This window comes from Nematolebias whitei, chromosome 6 (genome assembly GCF_014905685.2).
Source record: "Nematolebias whitei isolate Nwh7 chromosome 6, NemWhi1, whole genome shotgun sequence".
NCBI classification, from domain to species: domain Eukaryota; kingdom Metazoa; phylum Chordata; class Actinopteri; order Cyprinodontiformes; family Rivulidae; genus Nematolebias; species Nematolebias whitei.
In genome coordinates, this window is record NC_056503.1 from 50163682 (window position 1) to 50172281 (window position 8600).

The window sequence follows — 8600 nt, forward strand, 5'->3', positions numbered from 1 at the left end:
AATTGTTTTTTCATTAAATTACTCCATTGATTTTTATTGTTAAGCTCTTTGATAACAGTTGTTTTGAATGAGCTGTTTAAATAAAGTTGACTCGACTCTCAGCAGTGGCTGATGATGATGCAACCCTTTCATGAAGGACCGCCTGTGCAGTTAATTCTCATGGCAGTTTAAATTACAAAGAACTTTAACTGTGAAAACAATACTGGATTTAAACATATAAAATACAACTTTATTTATAAAACATTTAGAAAACAACAGCGCCGGACAAAGTTCTGTACACTGATAACACATGCAAGCATTCAGACTATAAAATCATCTGAAACCGTAAAAGTAATGAACTGTTAAAACACGACACGACGGCAACTATAACTCATTAAATTTTACAAATATAGAATTAAAAATTGTGGGTTTTCCAACATTTAAACTGTGACAATAGGGGCAGCGGGTGACGTGCATTATTTAAAGGATATAATGCACGTAATATGTGCAACACAGAGTGATGCAGTTTATGTATTATTCCTGTCAAACACACTTTAAAAGAAGAGAATTAAATGTGGGATGTGATCTGCCTGAGATTGATCTCTGCTTCAGCTCAGTTTGCAGAGCAGCACATGAATCAGATCCGACCGCTCGGCGACAGCTCCCGTCACACATCGAGTGTGGAAACCAAATACCTGCAGCCAGAAACACATGCTGGATATTTTTAGCTCTCCGGATGTTTTCATAATGGCCCACTGAACCAGAAATCACGTGACATGTTCTCGATTGTTCCTACACTCAGCTGGGGGGGCTCAGCCACCCCCAGGGGTGAATCCACTGGCAGCATAGCGGTAAGAAACAATGAAGTATTGGAGTTTACACGCAGCAGAGGTCCAACCAGGATCACAGGGGTCCACTCTGTGAGACGTGCTCATGTCTGCCTTCGTCCTCAGACGTCCGGACTGTTCTGCAGGTTGTGTGTTTTCTACAACGATCATGAATGTTTGTCAGAAGATACAAATGCCTGGAAATAAAGTTACATATGGAACAATAAACCCACATCAAAGAATAAAGATACTCAACACAAAGTATGAAATCAAACAGCTGATCTGATCCATATGAAACAGTGCAGCAGTGTCACAGATAAGTTGAAGACAATCCTGAAATGCAGGTCCACAGTCATTGTAAACATTTCACATTTATCTTTCTGCTTCACTCAACAAATATGAGCACAAATAATACATAAATAATAATACAGATGAACGCATCAGAAAGGTTGGACTTCCCTTTCCCTACAGACTCTTCATAGACGCCACCATCGTTGACCTATTTTCTGTCTCCTCGGCTGTTTCTAAGGACAAGCACACATGGTTCTTAGCAGCCATTCACAATTGTTATTTGAAGATCATATCATCATCAGTATAAAGAAAAATATTTTTTACTTCAGGACTTTTAGGTGTCAGTCTTTATGACATTCATTGAGAACCTTGAAAGAGCTTACAGTTTTTTCCCTTGTTTGTTTTGTTTTAATTGTCTTGCCTTTGTGATTATCTATCTATCTATCTATCTATCTATCTATCTATCTATCTATCTATCTATCTATCTATCTATCTATCTATCTATAGATAGATATACTGTATATGTCTGTGAAAGGTGCTATAGAAATAAAGTTTTATTTACTTACGTACAGTTTGGTTGGTGCAGTCGTTACTCATCATCTCTTTTTTTCATCTGATTGAGTTTGAACCTTGTAAAAGTTTTATTTACAAAGTTAACAGTTTCAAAAAAGTACTCACTTGTGTCTGAGCAACGTTCGTCTGGAATGATGCACAGTTTTAATGTGCTTCAGGAGACTGTAAAGTTTACCATGAGTGTATGGGGTGCTGTTGGTAAAGTTACACAGTCAAAATTAAAAGCAATATTTTGGTTTATTTATCCATCCATTATCTTTGGACTTGTCCAGGGTGTCCCCCGCCCCTCGCACAGTGACTGCTGGACATGGACACCAGCAACCCCCGTGACCCAAAATGGAAGAAGCGGGTAAAAGATAATGTATGGATGGAATATCCAAGCTAAATATTTATTATCAAAACTAAACATTTAATTCCTAATCTAAATATTTAATTTGCTAACTAAATATTTACCTCGGACCTAAATATTTAACTCGCAAGTTAAACATTTAGTTAGCAAGTTAAATATTTAGGTCCGAGCTAAATATTTGGTTAGCAAATGAAATACTTAGTTTAGGAATTCAATGTTTAGCTTAGAAATTAAATGTTTAATTTACAAATTAAATATTTATCTTGGTAAATAAATATCTAGTTGAAAAATTTAATATTTGGCTTAGAAATTAAATATTTAATTTATACCTACATTTTTAGTTCACTAACTAAATATTTAACTTTGAAGTAGTTTGTAAACTAAATATTTAGCTTGTAAATTTAAACATTTAGTTTGGATCTATGACATTTATAAATGTATGAACAACATGGCGAAAATAGGACTTTGAAAAAAAATATTTTTTTAATGAAAGGCTAAGTAAACCAAAATATTGCTTTTAATTTTTGACTCATATGGCACCCCATACAGGCGGCTCTGTTTTCATGCAGTATCAAAGTTTATTCGTCTTAATTTGGTAGAGAACGGACCAACAAGCTGCAAGTCAACACATCAAATTGTCTGGTTTCTGGTTTCTGTTCTGTCTTTTTTTTTCCCATCATGCACCTCCCTGTGTCCACTTCCTTGTTATTCAGCTCCTACCGCACCTGTCTCCGTCCGTTTCCATTCAGCTCAGGTGTTTGTCATCATGTCTCGTTAGTTTCTGTATTTACTCATTGTTCTTGGGTCACGTCACGTGAAGGATGTCGTGTTCTGTCGGCTTCTCTTCTCATCTCCTGTGTTTTGATGCCCCGTTGGCTTTTTGTTCCTGTCCAGTCTACATATGTGTGTGTGTCTTATGTGTGTGTGTCTTATGTGTGTGTGTGTGTGTCTTATCTCACTCAGCCTTATAACCTGTATCTCTCACTCTCTGCTCTTTGAATTGAGAAAGCTCCTTGGACGAGGAGCGAAACGTCTTCTGTTACAAATAAAGTCCAGTTGTTTTAGTATTGAACGCTTTTTGAGTTCATCATGTCCTGGATGACTGAGAATCTTCACCAGCACACTCCTGTCAAATTATTATTTTGCATGTAAGTCTCTGCCTGCTCGTGGGGTTAAAACAGAACACGTCAAAATAAACTCAAATTCCTCAACTGAAGTTCTAAAAATCTGATCCTTTTTGCTTTTTATCCGTCATGTTTGCATCTGATCTACACCTTACAGAAGATCTTAATTTAAAAAACAATTTCCATTCATAACAACAGTCTGATTTATTTCTGTTGTCTCCACAACCACACATTTATATTAACTTTTTTTTTACCAAGAAGAAATCCATTGAGATCATCAGTCTCTTTTACAAGGATGTCCTGATTCTTACTGACCAATACTTATTATAATTAATGTTCATTATCAGCTGATAAGGCTTATAATAAAGGAACACTTCAAACAAACTTGATAAGAGTAATTAAAAGTTATCAGTAAATAATATGCAAAAACAAATGTTGCTGTGCAAACTGAATGGAGAGACTCCATATGAGCTGTTTGTGATTTGAACATTTAAAGTTGAATGCATGTTATCACATCCTGAGGCAACAGTCCCCAAAATGGATTTGGAGTTTTGGCTGTGCCTGCATTTATTTATTTCAACGAGCCTTCCTGAGTTATTTACTTTGACGATGAATGTAAGGGGAGCTCGTCTGAGCTGAGGCAGTGTCCTCCGTTATAATTAAGACGGATTTGGATGCGCTCTGTGGCGATGAAGACTGTCGCTCCTGGTGGTGTAGTTAATCAAGGCAAATGTTCAAATGTTGTTCTGTATAAACACTCGTTGAAGAAAGAGAGAAATGAACAGGAGGTGACGTTACAGAAGTTTGACCCCGTTAAACTTTCGTCTGGGATTTAAAATGCAAATGCTTGAACTTGTTTCGGTTCAGAAGCTTGTTCTTTAAAACGCCCTTGCTCAGTTTTTACTCGCATCCTAAAAGGATTTATTGGTGTAATATTGGTCACTGGTCATTTCAGTTCTTTTGCAGATTTCAACAAGACACCGAGACACACGTGTGTTTAATAAAAGAAGTATGTTTCTCCTTGTGTGCTTCCTCTTGGACTCAGGAGGATTTGTAGTTTTCAGGACACTGAGCGTGCACAGATTTGGTTGCACATGCAGAGTAAAGCTTATTGGTTCAGAGGAGAGCTGAACACTTTGTTTCATTTCAGTAATTTGGAACGTTTTATTTCACTCTCTTTAGGTCTCATGTTCACTGAACTGCAACATTCTAGCTCCTCGTTGATGCTAATTCAGTAGAACGAAAATGTAGAAGGAGAGATTTACTAAGTCTAGCTAAGACCGTTGTTTGTATCACATTTATCTAAAGTTTTCCATTTTATTAACTGAGACAACCATTTTGCACCATTCACCGACACACTGGTGCTCGGCCAGTTCTAATGGATAAAACCCCAGCAGCAGAGACACCGACCCGTTCCTGCACCAGACCTTGCTCCGGGGTGAGGCCTCAGTCAACATAGTCTAGGTTAAGATAACCAGACTTGTTGTTGTTGTTTCTTGGAGATTAAGGGCACCTCATTGCGTCAAGTCCCTCAGCCCACAGGTAGTTTCCCTTAGAAGATCATAACGGGGACAAATTGTCCACAGCGACAGCTCCTGTTCTCCTTAAGGCACAAAGAAAAGTGGATCTTTTGATATACCATAATTGTATAATCTCATTGTGATGTTCAGGTAATCTTTGTTCCAGTGCACACCTGTGATCATGAACTGGGGATAATATTTTTAATAAAGTTCTGCAGTGACTAACGTCAGCCCTGCTTTAAGTGGACTTTGACAGTTCAAAAGTCATCAGTCTAGCCAGCTATGACTGTAAAGATGTGAGCTCTGAACAATAGAGATGGCATCATGGAACACCTGGAGGCATGCAGTATAACTCAGTGGGATTGACATGGAGCACCATAATGTTTAACTTGTTCCATTCTAAATCCCACCGTCAGCTGTTGGCACATAGTGTCTGTCATCCGTACACCACTCACTAAAGATACAAGGCTGGCTTATTGCTTCGCGTAGAGTTACCATGATTGCTCTGGTACCACCCGTCTTGGTGGCTCGGTGGCTCGGTGGCATAGCAGAAGTTTGATTTCAACCCACCTTGTCAATTTGGTATTTTTCAAAATCCCATTGCAATGGCAAGAAGACATCTAATGTCAAGTGTAATGTTATTCTTTACAAAATCATAAGGACCTCTCAAAGAAGCTTTGAGTCAAAATTTTAAAAAGTCAAAACAAAAAAAATTCTGCACAATATATTTCTCACATCAATGTTAAAGATGTCTTTAAATTAAAGTATCTTCATCTTCTAATGCTTATCTGTATTCTGGTCATGGAGACAACACGTCCAGGAGAGAAAACCAGTCATTCCTCTCCCCTGCAACCTTTTCTAACTTGTTCTGTTGGACCCCCCCCAGGCCAGAGATTACATACAATCTCTCCAGCATCTTCTGGGTCTTCCTCGGGCCTCCTACCAGGGCGTGTGCACAGAAAGCCTCCAAAAGGAGGTGTCCATGAGGCATCTTAATCAGATGCCACACCACCTCAGCTGACTCCTATCAATACAGAGGAGTGGCCTCTCTACTCCGAGCTCCCCCTGGATCACAGAGCTCCCCATTCTATCTCTATGGCTGAGCCCGGCCACACTGTGAAGGAAGCCCATGTCCACTGCTTGTTTCTAGGATCTCGTTCTTTCGGACATGATCCCAACCTCATGATCACAGGTGAGGGATGGAACAAAGACGGACCAGTAAATTGAGATTTTTGCCTTTTGACTGAGCTTTTTCTTGACCATGCCAGACCAAAGCAATCCCCTCATTACTGAGGATAATGCCCCAATCTGTCTCCCACTCCATCCTACTATCACTCATGAACAAGATGCCCAGATACTTGAACTCCTGCACCTGAGGCAAATTCTCCCCCCAACCCCCTTAAGGGGCATTCCACCCATGTCCAGACAAGAACCATGTCCTCAGACTTGGAGGAACTGACTCTCATTGTAGTCGCTTCAGACTTGGCTGCAAACTGCCCCAGTGCATGCTGAAGGTCTTGACCTGATGACACCAACAGAACCACATCATCGTCATAAAGCAGAGATGAGATCCTGAGGTTCACAAACCAGACACGCTCCTATCCCCAGTGCTTCTCGAGGTACTGTCCATGAACTTCACAAACGGGAAAATTGAATAATTGTAAGCAAAATCTGTGAACAACTGACAACTTCCACATGCAATTATTTAATGACGGAAAGAGACAAAGTGACTAAAAATAGGTCAGCAATGGCAACATTACAGGCACACAGGCACCAGCTCCTTGTAATCCTGAAGCTGATCAAGTGAGTAAAGAATATGGGTGGAAGGAAGGATGGATAATATTTTTAGTTCAAATATTGCTTTATGTATGGATGCAGAACAATATTAATCAATAATTACTTTATACATGTCTTTTAAAGTTTGGGGAAAAATGGTCCTCATCATCCTGATGAACAAACTTAACACTGAAAGAGTTTCTTATTGAAGGCCAAGAATCTGAGCCATTATCCGTCCTGTTAGTTAATGACTTTATGTTTGTCTCTAATGCAACATTTGTGCATCCTATTCTGCTGAAACCATAGTAACACGCCTCACACAGCTCCTAATTATGTACTTTGTCTTTTCCTTGTGTATGGAAGGAGGAGAGGAAGACTATCTGTAATCTGCATCTGTAAGGTTATCTCAAAGACTGCAAGTGCACATAAACGAGACAGCAGCTGCACCTCTGGGACAACTTCACAATACTCACAGCTTTGAGTGCATCACACAGCGAGATGAGAAGGCAGAAAGGCGTTAGTATATGCTGAGCAGTGACTCACTGGAGTCGAGCACATCTTATAGACTCTTCAGCATATTTTGTCATGGTTACTGCCTGTATGGGCTATAGCACCACTCTTTTTCCCCCACGTGATTTTAAAACGTAAAAAGTATGCATGCCAGAGGGAGATGGATTCTTTACTCTTGACTGGAGACTATGAGTCTATTTGCGGCAGCGTGAACTTCCATGTTTGCACACACCTTAACCTTGAAATTGGCCAATGCTTCAGTGACACTTTGACTAATGTTTGAGACATTTTCCTGACAGAGTGTCAACTGTTAGGAGGTGATGTGATGGAACGAAGTGGCCTGTGGGAAGAGTGATGAGTGCACCAGAAGAGGAGCCAGTGTGTGAACACAAGTGTTTATTTACATGCTAATATTGTGTACATATGTGCACAAAACGTGCACATTAATTTTTGTATGTGCATCGTCTCTTGGCAAGGAAGAATCTATTTTGCAGCTTTATTTCTGAAGGATTTGAAAGCCCCCCTGCAGCGTCCTGTTGTGTCTGATATGCCTGTGTGTAATGGGATTATTTGGCTGGATGGGATAGAGCCTGTCATCTGGGAGGACTCTAACCAAGACGGTGGCTCAAATACAGACATCGTGAGTCACCTGGGATTCCACAGTCGTATCCCACAGAAACACAGACAACACACACAAAAAATACAAAAGAAAAGCAGAACAATCTTCACAGTATTCCACAGGTAACTAAGGCACTAAATTACTTTATTTTCCCTTAACACCGATAAGCAAAAGGCTTTTGTTTTACTCTGAAATGCAAACATCCCACAAATCAGACTTCCATGCTTTTAGGGTTCTGGTTTGAATAGCTAGAACGATGCACTGGTGCAAAACATAGTTTCATCTTTAGATCCTTCATGAATCACTGAATCATCACTGTAAACAGAATAAAACTGGCATCCTCCTCTTCTCCTCTCACGTGGAGTCCATCAGCTCAGTTTTACTTCCCCTCCTTCTGTCTTTTTTCCTACACTTCATTTAATTCAGGAAAATATCGCACTGTGTTCCACTTTTGCTCAGATGACTGTCAAATTTATGTTTCCCTTGAGAAAAGGAACAAATAATATGCAGAGCCAGAACCTGATCAGTGTGTGGACATAAAGGCCTGGATAGAGATGGACTTCCACCTAAATGAGAAAAAGTCTAAAGTGATGATTTTTTGCAGCTCCACTGAGACCGCCCATTTGGTTTTCAGTTCCTTGGCTCAACATACCAAGCTAACCATCAAGAACATGGGGTCGTACTGATTTATACCCACCATTATAATCCCATAATCCCAAGTGCTCTTAAGGGGTAATCAGTCATATAATATGATGGTTATTTGTTTTGCACAAAACATCAGGTCACTCAAGTGTTAAACAAAACCTTAAACAAAGCAGTGAAGGAAATGCCCGAGCACAAAGCTGATGATTACCAAAGACACGATGCCACGCCAGGATCCAGGCATTCATGCCACTCTGTGCGCTCTTCCTCTTTTTCCTCTTCTAAAACAAATAATGGATCTCCCACTTCCTTGTCAAAGTCTTCACTGTCTCAGACTCTTTTTGTATTTTCATCTCTGCCTCTTCTGTCTAAGAAGGTTTTGACTCTGCA